The following is a 20,128-nucleotide window of genomic DNA, read 5'->3' on the forward strand; positions in this document are numbered from 1 at the left end:
CAGGCTCACAGAGGTTAACTATCTAGGCAGGTGTCACATGGCTTATTAATGGCAGGGCTGGGACTCAAACCCATGTCTGTGAGACATCATGACCAAGGCTGTGCACATGAGTGCTATACTTCACAGTGCATCATATACAAAATTGCTGGTGTTTAAACTCCTGCTAAACACTCACGACTAAGAATGCCTTTCATCACATAAAGTCCCTTAACCTTGTTTTAATGCCCTTGGAATACTACAGCACTAGGTGCTGAGCAAGGAGAAAAAAATCAAAGTTGGATGGTCAAGGAAATAGGAGACTCCCACCATCCTCCTTCTCCCCCTCCACTTGCAGGTTCTGCAAGACAGAGCTCAGAGCACACTCTTATGTTTCTCTTCAAATCCTTGGAGGTCTCACTTGCTCTAGATTGTGTCAAAGATTGTGCCCCCTTCTCCACACCAGGCACTCAATTCCACGGGTGGAAGTTGTGATGGAGACAATTTTATACCTTGGACACAAAGATCAGGAGCCAAAAGGAATATCAAGTGGAACAAATGGTATGCATAGCTGACATTTTATCTGGAGGTGGGGGTGTGGGCTGTTGTGCCAGTTTGCTCTCAGTTGCATGTATAGAAATTGTGACCTCAAATTGCCAATTGAAAGTCTGAGCATGAACATTTACATTGTCCAGACATTTAACAAATATGAACTGAGCTTCCATAATGTGCTGGGGTTTGTGTGGGAAGCTAAGGATACAATAATGAATGAATGAGTTCCATACTCGTAGGTCTTCCAGGCTCTTATTATCCCAATATTATTCCAGGCTAATGAAGGAAACAGAAATAAGCAAGCAATTGCAGGGTAGTATAATAAGTACTGTAATGGAGGAGGCACTAGATGCCTGGAGAACATGTGGGAGAGATACCAAACCCAGATTCAGAAGCCAGAAATAGCGGCCCTTGAGCTGAGGCCTCAAGGACAAATAAGAGTTGGCCAGGTACAGAGGCGGCAGAGGAAAATAGCTCAGCCCCAGGAATGTCATGATGTAGGTCTGATCTGGGAGCCTACCTATGCCCATAAATACGTCTGGAGTATGGGAGGCAAAGAGGCAGAATGGGTGAGGCTGAGGTTGTTGGTTGTGACTGAGGTCAGAAAGCCTTTCTACTCGTTTTTTGAGGAGACTGAACTTAATTATAAGGGGACTTGGAAACCATTGAAAGAAAAGGCTGAGCAGTGGCCGGGATGGATGTGGGTGCATTAGGATTCCTCTGATGGAAGAGCCAAGAATTCATGGAGGGGAATAAGTGAAGCACAGAGACCACTGGGACCGGAGAGAGGTGGTGAGGGGTAGGAAGGAAGGGTGGGTGGATCAGGGTTGGGGGAAAGCTGCTGGATTCCAGAGCTATCCGAGGAGGACAGGCCACGGGATTTGTTCATCGGGTGGAGGGAGAAAAGAGAAGCCCAGGATGACAGCAAGGCCTGATTTGGCCAAATCATTATCCAAATATTATTCTGGACTGACAGGCCCAAGTTGCAGACAGCAGAGGCAACATGGGCTTATAATTTGCCATTTGTGAATGTCCTGAGGAGTAGAGAATCAGCTGGGAAGCAAATCTTCCTTCTGCTATATGAGGAAGCCAAAAGCACCTCTGAGGATGGGCATCTTGGGAATTTCAGAGCAGGTAACGCCGTTTGGTTGTTTTGAATATGCTGACAGAAGAACAAAAGCTTTCAGGAAAGCAAAGCCCAACCCCTTAATGAAACAGGAAAGAATATACAGTTTCAAATTCTTGCTTGCTTTCCCTGTTTTCTGAGAAGAAGGATGCCTTGCCTGTTGAAGGTGGCAGATGCAGGTTGCTCTGTGGCCTCGGGAAGGGTCACTGCAGCTGTCACCTGCCCACCCCATGTGTCCTGAGGCACTGTGACATCTTGACAGGGTGTCCTGACTCTTGGCCTTGACATGTTATGTCAGGGCTGCCTGTCAGCTGGACTGAGCATGGGGAAGAGCCTGCGAGCCTGGGGCCTGGTAGCACTTGTTTAGGTAAACATCTGTGGCTGCTGTTGCCCTGTCACGGGCTGGCAGGTCAGGACTACTCAGATTCACTTGCATAGTGATGGTCCTTCAGGCTTCTGATTATGTGGCTCTGTGGCAGGGGGAGGGAGATAATCATGAGCAAGTGTCCAAAATGCATTCAGTGCCTGCTAGTGGTATACAGCCATCTGTTGCTTTGGTCAGCCCATTGTCTGTCTCCCCATGTTTTGGTAGCAGTGGCCAGAGTTTCTTTGGGAAATTCCTTTCAGTTTCTGCAGTTCTGAGACAGTTACCCTTCACCCAGCACTGTGTCAGGATGGGCACACACTCAAGCCCGCCAATCAGAGTTCACTTTCCCTAGACTTGGTCACTGGGAGAGAGCTATCCCTTGGGCCACAGTGATTGGTTCAGAAATGGGCACATGATCAAACTAGACCAATGAGTTTCAGTTCTGAGATTTTGAATTAAGGACTGCTTGGAAAAAGAACTGTTTACTCCATGGAAATAGAAGCTGAAGTGATGAAGTTTGGGATGCCAGGGGCAACTGGGCCATAGCAAGAAGAGAATCCTACCTGAAAATGAAGTCAGAAAGGAAAGGAAATTAGACAAGAGTGATGTAGAAAGAGGCAGAGACAGATCCCTGAAGACATCATTTAAGATCCTGAATTCACCTGTGCTGAAAGCCAGACTCGTCCTGAATGACTTCGTTACAAGAGCTAATAAGTGCCTTTTTTCCATAAGCCAGTTTGAGGCCAGATGAATAGAAATTGCATTCCTTATTGAGTCCTGGCTTAAGTTAATTTAGCAAGCATTTGTTAAGACCCACAGCGGGAGCTATACCTCAGAGCTACAGGGAGCATAGGAGGCATGCTGCAATCACAGCCATTGCCAGTATTGTTATTATTCCACTTATATAGACATTTCCCCAGCTTTCAGACACTCCTCAGCACTTTACACACATTATTTCATTTGACACTTTGAGCATATCTTTTCAATAAAAATAATTATCTACAGTTTACAGGGAAAGAAACCTGGGCCAGAGAAGTTAAGAAGTACATCCAAAGGCTAAGTGTGGTGGCTCACACCTGTAATCCCAACACTTTGGGTGGCCAAGGTGGGAAAATTGCTTGAGCCTAGGATTTTAAGACCAGCCTGGGAAACATGGCAAAACCCTGTCTCTACTTAAAAAAAAATGCAGAAATTAGCTGGGCATGGTGATGTATACCTGTAGTCCCAGCTACTTAGGAGACTGAGGTGGGAGAATTACCTGAGCCCAGGAGGCAGAGATTCCAGTGAGCCGAGATCGTGCCACTGCACTCCAGCCTATGCAACAGAGTGAGACCTTGTCGAAAGAGAGAGAGAGAGAGAGAATGAAATATAATAGTATTAATAGTGATGGAGGATGTGAGTTATCATCTATAATGGCCCCAGAATCTGTGTACTCACCACCCTGATTTCTTGCCTAATTTCTCTGGGGCGGCTTACACTCTGGTCAGGGAGACTTAAAGGAAACACACTGGTAGGCAAATGAGGTTACTCCCTCCCACCCCAAGGACTTGAAAGCAAGGGAAATAAGACTATACATCTGTGAAAGCAAAATGGAATAGATCGGAGTAAAGATTTGCCAAGTTGCCTTAAAGAGCCAGGACAGCTCTCAGCCAGCCAGGCTAGATCTAACTGCCTGAATGTTTTGACAGCAAAAATAAAAGAAGAAAAAAAGGATGTGTCAGAAGAGATGTCAGCCAACCATGGAGGCAAAAGCAGGGGAGTCAAAGAGGAGGATCTTGGGGATACACATCATAGCACTATCCAGGAGATGGGCTTCATAGCCACGGAGGTCCCAGTGGCCAGGCCATCTCTAGGTGAGATGAGAGAAGAGGTGGCGCCAGGAATCCAGCAGTCACTCTTTGCATCAAAGCCACCATCCTGCCTCGGAATGGTTCCCCGGGGCCTCTTAGCCTGATGCCACGTGACTGCTTCAGCCAACATCCCTAATTTTGGGGATGCCATTCTTCTCTTCATCGTGACCCCTTCTACTCCCTTTTGAAATTATTTCTAGACCTCTTCTTCCCTAGAGGGCATGTCTATAGGAAGGGAACAGTGGTTGTCACAGGTGGACATTCTAGGTTCTGCGGTGACGGTTTCATATCATTGTCAATTCGGCTGGCCTTTGGAGTCTAACTTGGTTTCCACTGTGACTTCCTACAAGAAGAGATTGGGCTGGTCAGAAGCTAATGAACCTTTTGGTCTATACATCTTTCAGAATTCTCAAGGTGTCTACTTAGCAATGCTAAGTAGACAGGAGCGGGCTACTTTGAAGCTGCCCCTTTGGAGATGTATTTCCTCCATGCACTGACAAGAAAGGTTACAGAGCCTCCCAGACTCAAGGCCAGGTCTGGATGATGGCAGAGCAACCATGTAAAGTCCATTCTCCACCAGGAGTGCTGGCTTATGCCTGTTAATTCCAATGCTTTGGGAGGCCAGGGTGAGAGGATCACTTGAAGCCATGAGTTCAAGACCAGTCTGGGCAATATAGTGAGACCCCATCTCTACCAAAACTGCAAAGTAAAAACCAAAAAATAGCTGGAAGCGGGGGTGTGCATCTGTAGTCCAAGCTACTCCAAAGGCTGAGGCAGGAAGATCACTTGAGCCTAGGAGTTTGAGGCTGCATGAGCTATGATTGCACCACTGCATTCCAGCCTGGACGACAGAGTAAGACTTCGTCTTCTAAAAAAATTTCTTTAAATCAAAACTCAAAATAAATAAGTAAATAAATAAGTAAAGTGCATTTTCTCATGGTTATACCTATGCCCTGGATGAGGGGGCCAAGTAGCTTTGCAGACAGAGAGAACAGCACAAATTTAAACTGGAGTCCCAGCTTCGTTACTAGCTAAGTGGATAAGTTTTCCAACTCTTTAAGACTTAGTTTCCTCAAATAAAACATGAAGATAATAATAGGATCTGTCTCGCAGTGTGGCCATGAAGAGCAAAATGGAAAAAAAAAATGCAAAGGGTTTAGCAGGGCACCTGACATGGTTGCACTCATTAGCTGTTAGTGACTCTCTTCTTGATGATATTATTGCATCCTGGGCTGAACACACATCTCTGTATTCACACATCCACGCTGAACACGCATACTTTTCTACGTATGATCCAGGCCTGAATGTTCCGTATAGTAACTCAGGCCCTCAAGAAGGCGCCTGGCCTTACAGGTAGCCTGGCTGACCCAGCTGCCCACAGGATCCAGTCTGGAAATGTCATTGAGGGAAATGGGCCCGGGAGGCTTGGTTAAAGGGGCATCACAAGTCAGCTTCAGCCCCACATGCCATAAGGGAATGCGGGCTCCATATAGTAATATCTGTTCCGTTTTTTAATAGAATCCAAGAATCTAGATTTCTTTGTGATAGCAACTTATCTGAATTCTTTTAAACACTCTGTAGTTCCAACAAAGAGTTCAAGTGCCAGAAACAATCTTGAGACTCTAATTTATGATCTCTAACATAATAGCTGGGCAGGAATAGGGTAGGAGTTTTCTGAATTTGGGTTCCTAGAAGCAGATTCTATGACAAGGATGTAGTATAAGCTGTTCTTGGGAGATGGGTTCCCGGGAAACATCAATAAGGCAATGGGAAGGGAAGCCAATAAAGGGAGAGTTGTCAAGCCACCACTGTGGGCGACTGGTGACTGCAGCTTAGTCCTGCTGTGGAATGCTCGAGGCGGTGTGGAACCCGAGCCATCTCACTTTAGGGGTGAGGGAGCTGTGATATGCATGTCCTCGTTCCAGAGAGTCATCAGCTGAGGGCTACTTTCAGAGGGCATCAATACACAGTTGTCACCTGCCACAAGCCTGTACAGGGTGAATCTTAGAGGCCAGGAAAGTCCTCAGGCAAAGGCATGCTAGAATGAACGGTTAGAGGTTGGTCTGCATACACTGAAATGGTTGAGCGCAGCAGGCCATGGAAGGGGCACCCACAGTATCAGTGGGACAGAGGAAGAGGTATGTGATCACGGGCAGAGGAAGGAAGCAGGTCAGCGCCACCCACTGCATTAACGAGTATCCAAAACATCCATCTACCCTGGCAATTAGGGGTGGATGGCAAAGGTCCTCACACTGGCTCCAAATGTGCTGTCAGAGGAGACCTCCAACACATGCCTCTGGCTCCTTCTCGTGCCAAAGCAGGAGTTGAGGCTGGAAAGAGATGTGAGCTCCTCACAAGAATGCCTGCTGGCCGCACTTGCCTCTAGAGGCTCTGCCTGTCAATTACAGAAAGATCTGGGAGACTCTGTTCTCCTCTATTATCTTCCACCGTGGTCTCCAGTGGCAACTTTGCAACCGTTTTCTGTAGAGTGGTTCAAATTGTTTTATATCTCCTTAGCTGCCAAGTATAATGTCATAAGCAATAAATAAATAAATTGTTGGCCTATATGGAAAGCATATTTTGTCCAGATGCATCGTTGAAACCTCAGCTCTGAAACAAGAAAGTCAGACTGGAAACCACATCCACAAAGCTCAGGCGAAGTAGGCTTACACGGAAAAGCCATTTGATTGGCAGGTGCTGTCACCCAGCACCAGATTTCTGTCCTGCTAATAGGCCAGACAGTGCGCCTTCTGAAATGCTGAGCTATGAGGTGATGCAGCTCGCTGGTGTTCATGCTTAGCATGGGTGGCCCTGATGGACAGCCTGGAATGAAAGAGGAATCAAGTTTGGAGGATGACTTCACTGAGGAGCTGAGACCTGTGTGTTTCTTTTGACCTCCTCTTTACTAGCTGGGTTGGGGCAAGCCTTCCTCATCAAGAATGCTGAGTTTAGCACCCTTCTCCGGGGCGTAAACTGTTCCCAGCTATCTTGGCCTTTCTGGATGCAAAGGGCAAGGCCATGACAATATGTAACCAGAAACGAGGAGGAAGAGGAGGGAGAGCTAGATGGCTCAAAAGCAGCTGGACATGGTTTAGCTGGCATAGCCAGCCTTTAGATGGAGTGGGCATTCCAAGACAGAGCTGGGGCGAGCAGGTAGATGATCTAAGGAGGAAATATGGCCTTGATGGCAGTAATCACCATAGAAAGTACACCAGTGGTGACTTGGACTTCTTGGGACAGCTGGCTGGCAAGCAACACTTTTAAATGTCATTTTTTTAAATCACTTTTTAAATTAAAAATACATGTGCATGAAAAGTTAAACAGTCTAGAAGACACATATAGTGAAAAGTGAAAGTCCCCTCTGCAACATCCCTAAATCTATGTACTCTGTCATTCCAGAGATTCTTCACACACACACACACACACACACACACACACACACACACACACACGCATACTTTTACCAGGATTGATATTGTCCTATACAAATTATTCCACAACTCCCTCTTTTGCCCTTTGTATATTGTGGACATCTTTCCACAGCAGTATAATCTGTCATTGGTTTGTAGTGCTCTTTTGATAGATTATACCCCTTTATTAAAATTTTCGAGGTGACTTCTCAGATTGCTTTCCAAATTGCCAGCCTATGGTAAGCAACCAAAAGTGTTCGCAGCTGATGCTGTGATCACTATTGCAAGTAAAGGTAAGATTAAAAAAGTAATCTTTTATTATCTTACCTGTTGAATGCAATAGAATTAAAGTGAACTATGGAAAAATTCATGAAAAAAGTGATTACAGAAATGACGATTTTGATTTGCACTTACACACGCGTGTGAAATATGTATGTATAGTCTCATGAAATTCAATAGCGATATTGGGCTATCTGAATACAACTAAAGATGTCACTTCTATATCTAAGTTATTTTTCTTAAATGAATTCCTTCACCCACTGCCAAGATGTAGTTTTAGGCTTGTATGTATCCCTTGATTAGCAGCCCAACTTGGTAGATGAGTGTGAGACTCCTGAAAGATACTATATAGATGGTAAAGAATAATCTAAGCCATGGGCTCAGACACCAATTCTGATACTTTTCAGTACACAGTCTTAGTCAGTGTGCTCAACTGTCTATGCCTCAGTTTCTTCATTTCTGAAGACAGAACAATAATATCTACTTCTTTGGGTGGTTGTCAGGAGCAAAAGAGAGAAAGCATACGAAGTGTACCTGGCATGAAGTACTGCCCAGCAAATAGTGGCTAGTGGAGTTAGGAAGAGGAATGTGATCACCAGCAGTTAGCGGGCATCTCGTCAGGTGTGTGTGCCTCAGGGACCTGGTCTGTAAATGTCCACCTTTATAGGTTCTTACTGTCTTCTCCCAGCCAAGGAGTTGGGGGGAAAAAAAGAAAAGAAAATGAATGTAGACTAATTTAAAAAGTCAATAGTCAACTAAAACTGTTCCAGAATGCCTCAGGTTGTCGCAAACCATCAGCGATTACAGACTAGAAACAGAACCCGCTTTCCAGTTGTAGATGATAAATAAACACGGTGCACTCCCCTTTACAACAAGAGCCTATTTTTTTAACCCATGCAGATGTGTCCTATTTACATTTAAGCTGTCACACAAATTAGCAAAGGCCCACAGAATCTGAAAAAAGGCAGGCCTCAGGCCCAGAAATGTTCACAGGAATGGAAAATGGCTTATCCCGCTCCTCATAGCTGTGGTGGTACAGTCCTGATAGGGATTGGGAAGAACTGAAGAGCTTTTCCAGGCCAGCAGAAATGTTTGCTGACCAAGCAGTCGCTTTGAAGCTAATCTGCAAGGCTGGGTAAAATGAAATCCAACAGGGTTCTGAGCTGCAGGGATTTTGCCTTCTTTTGCAATCTGTGAAAGCCTTGAACCTTTAACAGGTATAAAAATCCCCTCATTTAGTATAAGCCTGTGTGTAGCAGAATGAGTCTGAATTAAAACACCAATTAGAGAACAATGGATGAGCCCCTGTTTCTCTGAGGGTAAGATTTCCTTGGCAAAATACTTGTTTGGCTGTACTTACTAGACTTACTCCTTATCAAACTGCATGTATGGACTACTAGTGGGAAAGTATGTAAGACTGAGCCACAAATTCAAAACAAGGAAGGGCTGGCTGGGGTGATCTGCAGAGCTTTTTCAATCTCTTTCATAAACTAAAGAGATAAAGGTTCGGAGAGGCGGAAGACCCAGTTCAAGATCTTCCAGCCGAGGCCTGAGACTAGAACCCAGGAAGCGGGGCTTACACAAAATCAGTGTCCACTCGATCACATGGCTTCCAGATGATGCTTCCCTTGGGGGAGGCTTATGGACAGGAAGATGTAGACAATTTAATGTAAGCTTTAAAACTCATATGGCTGAACTTTCCTGGAGAGCAAACAAAGTCCTGATTGTATGAGTCCAGAGAGAGTTTGGTTCTAGAAGAGCAGTTTCTTAATTCTCTAAGCACTGTGGAAGACCTACAGAGGGCCAGCCTCTAGCGAAGGCTGTGGACTTTCAGAATGACATGCATAGGTCCCTGCCCTCAGAGGAGTGAGGACAGAATGGAATATAACATCCTATGAGAGGCAGGCTGGGTGCGGTGGCTCACACCTGTAATCCCAGCACTTTGGGAGGCTGAGGTGGGCAGATCACATGGGGTCAGGAGTTCATGACCAGCCTGGCCAACGTGGTGAAACCCCATGTCTACTAAAAATACAAAAAAAAAAAAAAGTTAGCTGGGAGTGGTGGCAGACACCTGTAATCCCAGCTACTTGGGAGGCTCACGCAGGGAGAATTGGTTGAACCCAGGAGGCGGAGATTGCAGTGAGCTGAGATCGCTCCACTGCATGCCAGCCTTAACAACAAAGCCGGAGACACTGTCTCAAAAAAACAAACAAAAAAGAAACATCCTATGAGAGGCAGACACAAAGGCCATAGGAATACAAAAAAGGTAGCTTTTCAGCTTTGCCTAGATGATTGGTGGAAGGTTTTATTTGACCTAGGCTTTGAAGGGGTAAGCAGGCTTTTTTTCTGGAAGAGAAATTATTTGTTCATTCATTTAATTGAAGTTTAATGAACACCTACTTTTTGCCAGTCTTTGTGCCAGTAAACAAGCAGTAAATATGAAGCAATAAACAATACTCTGCCTTCATGGATTACTTTCTCTCACGGAGAGTCAGAAATTAAGCAGGTAAATCAACAAATAAGGTGATTTTAGCCAGTGATAAGTACAAAGAAAGAAATGAAGGGGAAGAGACCAAGGGGAGAGGATGCTGCCTCAGATGAAATGGTTTGCAAGGCTGATGTGAGAAGGTGACCCTGGGATCAGAAGAAGCCAGCATGAAGAAGGCCAAGGTGGTGATCATCAAGTGAGATGCGAGAGAGGTGGTAGGAGATGAACTTGGAGAGGTGGGTAGCACCCAGTTTGCACTGGGCCTTAGGCGAGAGTTAGTAGACTGAATGTTTTAAGAGAACCGGGGAGCCTTGGGAGGACTTTTTGCAGGGAAAACTGTGCTCTGTGAATAAGGAGGCAGAGAAGCATGGCAGTCACCATGGCGAGGTGGGCGTTTCCATAGGGGATTTGGGGCTCTCCCAAATGCCAAGTAGTCATCCCGAATGCTGCCAAACCTTTCTCTTTCCAATCATAACTAGGCAGGACTAAAAGACAACAGAATCTTCTTGTTTCATAGTGAGGAATCAGACCTGGAGGGTTGAAGCACATGGCCAGCAAGGGCAGTGGAAGGGCTGAGCCCGGATTCAGGACCTGGGAGCCTTGTGCCCCTCCCTGCTGGCCTCTCTGCCTCCAGGCCCACCTGCATGTCTTCCAGGAATGTGGACTTAGAAATCTGTTCCCCATCAGACATTTCAGACAGGTCTTTTACAGTTTGTTTTTAGAAGTATGTTATAAGGCAGTCACCTTGAGTGACTTCTGCTTGACAGAAGTGTCAGCATTGTCACCACCTAGTCCAAGGAGCACTGGCACATGACGGGGATGCCCTGGCTCCATGGGGAAATGAGAAGGAGGCCAAAGAGCTGTGCACCAGAGCTAGCGTTCAGGTTCAGCATAGCTCCTCGCTGACTTCGTGCCCTCGGGAGAGTCTCATCTTCTTCACCCTGGACCTGTACTTCTTTATGTATAAAATGCATAATTTGGATTGGAACAAAAGCATTATTTTAAAAAATGGTTGGTCAGGTCATGTGTGGTGGCTCATGTCTGTAATCCCAGCACTTTGGGAAGCTGAGGCTGGTGGATCATGAGGTCAGGAGTTCAAGACCAGCCTGTCCAATATGGTGAAACCCCGTCTCTACTGACAAGTATAAAAATTAGCTGGGGCGCGGTGGTGCGCACCTGTAGTCCCAGCAACTCGGGAGGCTGAGGCAGCAGAATCACTTGAACCCGCGAGGGGGAGGTTACAGTGAGCTGAGATCGCGTCATTGCACTCCAGCCTGGCGACAGAGTGACACTCTGTCTCAAAAAAAAATTATTTCAAGGTTGGATAACTTTGAAAGAATCAAGTTAAACAGACTGTCTGTTGGAGGACTTCTTAGAGCCTTTGATGTGCTAATGAGCACAGTCAGACTCCTAGAGGGAAGTGCAGTCTTATGCCTGTCACAGATGTATTTATGCGCATGGCCCTGGAATGTTTGGGGAAGGATATCTTGTAGAACTTGTGTTCCTCGGGACACTCAGGGAGTTGGTCTGAGGGATAAGCCCCTGGTTCTGAGATGAAGGATGGAAGGGAATCTTCATTCATGTCCTTGCCCAGCCTGGCTCAACTGCTACAGAGTGGCAAGTTATCCAGTGTCTCTGTGGTGTGTGCCCTCCCTGGTCCCACTTGTACCCTCTCTCTGCTGCTTTCCCTTGTCACAAATGGACTGTCTTCTGAGGGAGCATAACAGAAGCAGAGCAGCGTCTCTCACTCTGGGGTCAGCTTAGAGCTTTATGTGTGCCAGCCCCTCAACACACTGCTTCTGCCTGGGGTTCAGAACTCAGCAGCCATGTCTCTGAACCTGGACAAAGGGATACTCTTCTAATAGACAAACTCTGGATCTGACGGTCTTTCTCCACGGGGCCTTCTTTGCACCTTCCTCTTGGGACTTCCTTACTTTTTTAAATTTTTCTCTTGTTACTTGTGTATGACTCCTCTGCTCGAGGACAACCATGCAGACTGGGGATCTTTCAAGTGGGCCTCAGCGGCAGCCACCTGCAAGACACATCTCTGTGGCTTCCACAGAACTGTCATCCTCATTCGAATACCTGCTGTTTATTGAACACTTGGTGTGTGCCAGGCAGCACGTATAGTCCTTTGTCACTGATTCATAGTGTCCTGGCAGCAGTCCTATGAGATGTGGCACTGTTAATATTTCTGCTCTACAGATGAGGACACTGAAGCTCATCCAGGTTTAATAATTCGCTGAAAGTCTCACAGCTGGCTCACTGAGTGGGCTGGAAGTCCCACCGAAGTCTGCCCCCCAAGTCTGTGCATTTGATTGTAGTACCACATTCCTCTACTAATATTTGAATGAATAGAGGGTAAGTGAATGAATCAAGGAGCAAGTGAGGGAATGAATGAAAGGGAAGAATAACCCTCCCAACCCATCCCCAGCTTCAGGAAGCTCAGCTGACCCTGGGGGAAGATGGACATGCCACCTTCTTATGGCCCCATTGTCTCGCTCTATTCCACCACCACCCCCCACTGGGGTACAAATGGGCACTACCCTGTTGCAGGGCATGCAGCTGCCTGCCAGCAGCCACCCAGGACTCCCCCAAGCAGGCCACTTCTGCTCCACCCACCAAAGCACATGCTCCACAGGGCAAGGCAGCTGCAGCAGGACCACAGCCAGCTGTGCTTTTAGCTTCCTGCTTTGTGCTGCCATCCTTGAGTTTCTCACCAAGAGAAGGCAGCTGTTCTGGGATTGAAACATGAAGAAAGATGGGCCTAGATCAGATAAGCATCCCCTCCCAAGCAGATGTACCTCCCAATTTGCAGACCTTTGTTATGTTACTAGCAGTTAAGGAATGTTGAAATGGAGCTCTAGCCTTGATCTGAATTATAATCTCTGAAGCTATATTTAAGTCTACCTAAAGATACTTCAATTTGCCATCTTTGTCTCTCTCTCTTTTTTTTTTTTTTAATTCTCCCTGGCTCAGAGCACACTTGTATCTTCTGTGGAACACAGAAAGCCAGGGTATATTTCTTAATGTTTTACATTACGGTCCTAAGTCCTTCTTATCCTTTGGTAATCATATTTTAACTTTTAGTCAACGTATTTGTGGGTGTGCCTGTGTGTGTGTGTGTGTGTGTGTGTGTGTGTGTGTGTGTGTGTGTGTTATGTAGAAGTTCACATTTATAACAACAGCATTAGCTCCTTTTATCTTCCCCCCCCCCCCAAAGCTGTACTTGTAAGACTACATTCAGCAGCGGATTAATCCCCAAATAACTTAGTCCGGCTTTCACAGCTGCTGCCAAACAGCTTCTCTCTTGGGCGAGTGTAGACTTTGTAGTAGTTATAATTAACAGTTCATTGAGGGGTGGGGATTTTAGTGCAGGGAGCAAAATCTGGGCAGGGGAGGTCACTAAATACTAAGAAAACTGCCGACAGAGGAACCTGCAGAGGATTTTTTGTTTGAAGAGGACAGTTTGAGGAGGAGGATGGGGAACAAAAATGTGTTCTTCAGCAGTTTACCCATGGTGAGCTAAAGAAGCAGATGAGCTGGGTAGGTTCTTTGTGCGTGGGTCTGAGAGTGGGTGTGTGCCCGTGTGTAGTTGTCTTTGTGTGTTGGATGGTAAAGGGAGCATATCTTTTGCTAGGTTTGTTAGGTTATTTTTCTAGTAAATATTGTTTGAAATCTGATTTTTCACTTATTACCTTTTTGACCTTAGGCAAATTGTATATAACTGGCCTGTCTGTGCCTCAGCTTTCCTGTGTGTAAAATGGGGATTCTTTTATTATTCAGGAAATATTTGTTGAGTACCTACTGTATTCCAGGCACTGTTCTAGGCATCAGGGATGTAGCAATAAATACAGACAAAAAATCCTTGTCCACATGGAGCTTACATTCTACTGGGGGAAAAGCCTTAAAGGGACAGTAATAAATTAGGCTTAAATAGGGTTAAATAAACACATTTTGTACATGCTAGTATGTACAAAGTGCCTAGCACAGTGTCTGGCACATAATAAGATTTTTGGTGAAAAGGGAACAAATATTAGCATTGTATTCTTCAGGTTATATTTTCTAAGTGACAGCCCCCTACCACTCTCCCCAAAAGACAATCATTTATCTAAATTCCACCATTTTATTCTACAAACAGCTCTTTCCTTGGGAAGTAACACAAGAGTATAATACTTTGGAAAAAGATGCTCTGTAAATATTTTGCTACATCAGTCAAAACAGTGTATCTTTGTACCAGACATCTTGAAGGGTAAAGATGCTTCTTGAATGGATTTTAGCAAAGGAAGATCAGCTCTCAGGTGACAGCTCAGACATGACAAACAAGAACAATGCAGAAAGGAATGCGTGAACGGGTTGGATTAAGAATTGCAGGGCAATTACTTTCTGCAAACCGATACGCAAGAAAGAAACACAGGCGCACCTTGTTATCCCGAAACACAATAAGCAAAAATTCACTATTACAGAATTGCAGAATAGGCAACCCCCGATGTCAAAATGGGCTGTTATTAAAAAGGGGGATGGGGCGTTGTGAAATTGGTTTGGAATGTGGGCCTCATTTTCCACTAGAGTAGAGTTCATAGACTAATTCTCAAGGGCTTATTTAACCTACACTTGCCTGAAATGTATTATTTCCCCCTCACCAGCCACTATGTGCAACATGGCTTTTTTGGAAGAATGCACTGAAAGGGCCCTCTTCTCCTTGCACCAAGCTGGTACCAGTTTGCATTAACTATACAGGGATTCCCCTTCGTTTTCCCTTATCCAAAAATTCATTATCTGAGGTTGGTGGTTAAAAGGTAGCAGGAAAGCCAGAGTTGTCATAACATTAAAACATTCACGAATTAATGGACCATTTATCAAATTAGCCCCACTCAGACATCCTTCCCCTTTTAATGGTGGGCCTCCCACTGTGTCGAGAGTCAACTCTACAGGCATCTGTCTTTTCTGGATCATCCGGATGTTTCCAGGATCGAGAAACACAGTGAAAATAGATTGCGCAACACTTACAAATTGAAGTAGCACATTTTTCAAAAGATGCAAGGCTTTATCAAGCTGATGAAAGGGATTTTGGAAGCCAGGTTTGTGTCACATACAAATTCCTTAACAAATGAAGATAACTTGTTATCAAGTAAAAAGAAAAGCCAATAAGCATGATGACAGCCCCAGGGATTCAAAGGGAGGCATTGGATGTTAGAGGCTTATGACAGGTTCTTGGGAAAGTGGCATATGTCTCAAATATTTTTTTTGCAGACTCAAAAAAATAGGACTGTTAACAACTGCATTGATGAAAGTAAAGGATGTCACGTGATGTCCTCATACAACAATAGGGGTTGGCTATTCTGCAGTTTATTTGGCCAAAATACGGGCCAAATAAATCAACCCACATTTTATTCTTTGCTCTTTATAAAACTGGCAAGTTGTTGAAATTACAGCCTAAAATTCATTAAAAATAATATATGTATACTCATTTCCAAAAATTTTTGTCTCATTTTTAGAGATAAAGTCCCAGATCTCTTTCCCACTATTTACTCTGAAATTTTGGTCCTTGTCAAAGGGTAGTACCCTCTTCCAGGTTCCCCTTTTTCTCCAGTAAGGAGAACCTTGTATGTTTAAACAGGGGAAGTTCTCACTCTAGATGATCACTGTACAGATATTCTGAATTATGCGTAGTGAGCAGTCTGGAAGCAAAGGTACCCGTCAGTCTTACCATCTGTCTGTCTACGCTGGTGATGCTTAATCTTTTCAAGGTCATAGACTCCTTGGATGGAAAACATGATGATAACGGAGGACTCTCTCCCCAGAAAATGCGTGAGCGCAAAGTAAATTTCGAGGAATTCACATACCCTCTTCAGCATCTCCTTGACTCCCTTCATCCTATCCAGAAAGGCCCCTGAATCATTATGCATCTACAGTCACATTTTAACTAGCCCTAGCTTCTCCATGTCTGGAGGGCATTTGTGAGTTTGGTTTTCATTATTTTTTCCATTTATCTTGAAACCCATAGACCAAATATTTATAGCGAAAGCTGCTTTGCATTAGTAATTCAGAGTCTGAATTGTATTTAAGTTTTAATATTTATTTTTCTCTGAATATTTTATCTTCAACATTAGATGCCAACTTACATCTGATTTTACTACAAACATAAACCATAAATTTCTTCAAAGGTATGCTTGTTCACTAATACGTATGTTGAAAAATAATGAGAAAATAATGATAACTGAAGTTTTCTCTGTGCCAGGAACTCTATTGAATATTTTATGTGCATTAACTCATTTAATCTTGAGGATAACCCTATATGGTAGGAATTATCATTATCTCCATCTTATAGACGGAGAGTGTAAGTACAGAGAGGTTGAGTGGCTTGTCCAAGATTGTAACCAGAATAAGCAATTTGCATGCAAATTCTTTCAAGTCCAATAAAATTCAACTCAAGGATATAATGGCAAGTCCCTTGAAAACAGAACCGCACCAGGAGGAGGCATTAGAAACTCTCTTTTATCTAACATTGGCCTTGCCAGTACTCTATATCCACATGATGATGATTGATGCTAGTAATGATTACCTCAAGGCAGAGTAAGATTTTGAAAAATCTTCCCACAGTCAAGGAAATATCAATATCAAAGCAGTATTCAAGGAAAGGTGAGCCTAGATTTTTAAAATTATTTTTAAGTTGCATTCTAAATCTATGATGATTGCTAATCCCATTTTTAAATTTACATTGTAATTCTCTGAAAATACTCCTTTAAACAAAACACTTTGATCCTACCGAGCAGTGTCAGGAAGACTGGCTCACAGAGCCCTTTCCATAGCAGAGTTCTGCAGAAAAGTTTCTCCAGGCTGGGTAGCCATTGCCTCTAAAATACTTAAGAGTAAATCTGATAAATTTCCATGCTATATTTACTCATGAAAATATAAAACCAGGTAAACAAAGTGGTAACAAGATTTCATAATTATTTTCTCTTTAGGCAGATAGATGCATACAAACACTTGTATGTATGTGACTTTCAGTGTAAAAATATTGTTTCTCCAGTGAAGGAAAATATTGCCTCTCATCTGTTTCTGAACTGCTTAGTCTTGAGAGTAAAACACTTCTAAATCCATATACAATGTGAATTTAACAAGCAAACTCCTCCTACCCTCTTCCTTCATCCCATCTGATGGGATGTTTGGCACATTTTGGGATGGCATAAGAATGTCATAGTATCATTATGGGGAGAGGGCAAACAAGTGTAGAAAACAAAATTGGTCAATTAAAACTGTGATCAGGTTGGGCGCAGTGGATCAAGCCTGTAATCCCAGCACTTTGGGAGGCTGAGATGGGCCGATCACTTGAGGCCAGGAGTTCGAGACCAGCCTGGGAACATGATGAAACCTCATCTCTACTAAAAATACAAAAATTAGCTGGGTGTGGTAGTACATGCTATACTCCCAGCTACTTGGGAGGAAGAGGCACAAGAATCCCTGTTGAACCCCAGGGGGCAGAGGTTGCAGTGAGCTGAGATCATGCTACTGTACTCCAGCCTGGGCGAGAGAGCAAGACTCTGTCTCAAAAAAAAAAAAAAAAAAAAAAAAAAAAAAAAAAAATGCTGTGATCTGTGGAAAGCATGGGAGCCAGAGCGAAAATTTGGATGAATATACAGAGAGACTGAACATAGCATATTGCCCTGAGGAATGAGAACATGCTTACTCATGAATGACAGTGGGATATGGCTTTTCCTCTTTGCCTGATAGTATAAGGAAGAATCTCTGAATTACCTACAAACCCCAACTCTATACATTCCTCGTTGTTTATTCATTCAACAAATATGAGTGCCTGTCTTGGGCCAGTACTATGTTCGTGCAGCCCACAGTGTCTACTCACTAGTGTTTCTCCTTCCTGGGAGTAAGGGAACATTGCACGACTCTACCATGCAAATGATTTCTGGCCAATAGAATTTGAGTGGAAGTGATGAGCTACTCTTCACCATAAAATCATCCTTGTAATCTTCCTTGTGCTCTCTGAAGACATTTAAGAGTACTTGGATCAAACTGAGAAACTTGATAGGCTAGTAAGATGTATGGAAAAGATGTCTAGATGGTCGAGTATGCAGTTTACAAAGGCACTAAGGTACTCCAAAGGTGAAATTTCTGCTCTTCTTTTAACACCTTATTCATGACAATAAAAACAGTAGAAGGAAAAAGAGGGAGAGATTGGTAGAGTAGGTTCCTGCGCTGCAAGAAATAGGAGCCTACACAGGCTATCTGGACCCTAAAGGGATATGTTATAGTCAAGAGTCTTGCATCAATTCAAACTATTATTCAAAAGGGAAGGAGTGTATATTGGCTTTTTTTTTTTTTTTTTTTTTTTTTGAAACAGAGTCTCACTCTGTTGCCCAGGCTGTAGTGCAATGGTAGGCTCTTGGCTTACTGCAACCTTCACCTCCCAGGTTCAAGCTATTCTACTGCCTCAGCCTACTGAGTAGCTCGGATTACAGGTGCATGCTACCACGCCTGGCTGATTTTTGTATTTTTAGGAGAGCTGGGTTTTTGCAATGTTGGCCAGGCTGGTCTTAAACTCCTGACCTCAGATGGACTGCCCGCCTTGGCCTCCCAAAGTCGTGGGATTACAGGTGCGAGCCACCATGCCTGGCCTATATTGCCTCTTATATCTAAAAAGTCAGAGTGTAATGATTTAATGTATGGCTGGATCCAGGGTCTAAAAGTAATGGCATTAGGTCTCTGTCACCATCTTTTGGCTTTGTTTTCCCCCAAGGGGATTTCATTCTCTGGCAGACTTCTATTATAAGATTCCCCATAAAATAAAAAAACAGCTGCTAACAGCCCCAGTTGCTTATATAGCAGTGTGGACATCCCAGATGTATGGAAGCCTCTCCCTCCCCTCAGATGGAATGTCATTGTATCAACTTTTGTCACGTTCCTATCCATGAACCAATTACTATATGGCTAAGAAATAAGGTATTTTAATTGACTAGTCTTATGTCATATTCCCTTCCCAGAGTCTGAGAATGAGGGAAGTGTGAGTCCCCAAAAGAAAAATCAAGGTACTGCTGCTACAAAAAGAAATTGTACTGAGTAATGAACAGGCAGAAAGAACATCTGCTGCCGGGGCTTGTTGAAGACCTGCAGGGAGTCAAAGGGCTAGAGGGACAGCCGAGCTACTCAGGACCCCATCTGGGGAGTGGAACATCAGGACGTTTGTCTTCTGCTTTCTCATCTTGTCTTCTGTACCTTTCTCATGCCCTTACCACAGTCTCCATCTCCCCACAACCTCATCATGGACTGGCTCAGTCTCTTGGAATCCCTCTTTCTCGATACCTAGGGAAGGAAACTCATTGGTCCATCTCAGAACCAGGTCACATGCTAGAGGGCACTGGGCAGCCTTATAGATGTATTTGTCTGAAGCAGGAGTCCTAACTTGATACAGTCAACTCTGTACAAGTTAGAGCAGATCAAGCCATCTGTGGGGTTTCTCCTTCCAGGGCGATGCAAGAGATAGGATCTCTTGAAAGGTGTGGCAGAGAAAGCAATAATATATGTCAAGAACAGGCAAAAACTTGGGAAGAATTAGGCTACAAGGCCATTCTTGGAATGCGAGCCTTGTGGAAAAACCTGGAATCTCATTCCTTAACAAAGACAGATAGGCCAAGACTGGGCCAGCAAGGAAGCAGGAAGTCCAGTTAGTTACCGAAGAGGAAGACAGAGAATCAGGGCAAGGGTGTGGCTGCACCCACGCAGCCACAGATTTCTCTCCTGGGGAGATGAAGTGCAGCCACAGGACATGTAAATTGCGGTATCTTTTAATATCATACAGAGCAAGCTTTCCCAGGCAGCCCTCATTAAGCCACTCCCTCCAAATTTAACATAGTTTTCCCGGAAGCCCCTGCCCTGTGTGTATCCGCCTCCTCCTTATCAGAGGCAGCGGTGAGACCTTGAGTGTTGTACCACCTCTTCTCCCGCAGCCTTGGTAAGAAGCAAGTGTGAAAACATCTGCTTCCTGCCCTTGATAAACTCATAGGCAACACAGGGGTTCAAGTTAATTTTCTTAGAAACGAAAATTAAATGTGTGCATGCACATGC

General features: G+C 44.3%; 1 protein-coding gene and 1 pseudogene across 11 annotated transcripts in view; both read left to right on the forward strand.

Annotated features, from left to right (window-relative positions):
* The window catches only part of ERC2 (ELKS/RAB6-interacting/CAST family member 2), a 970,127-nt gene that overhangs the window by 811,088 nt on the left and 138,911 nt on the right, over nt 1–20,128 (forward strand). The gene's annotated exons all lie outside the window — the stretch shown is intronic.
* Nucleotides 1,695–18,386, forward strand: LOC141585318 (uncharacterized; annotated as a pseudogene).

This window comes from Saimiri boliviensis, chromosome 8 (genome assembly GCF_048565385.1).
Source record: "Saimiri boliviensis isolate mSaiBol1 chromosome 8, mSaiBol1.pri, whole genome shotgun sequence".
Taxonomy (NCBI): Eukaryota; Metazoa; Chordata; class Mammalia; order Primates; family Cebidae; genus Saimiri; species Saimiri boliviensis.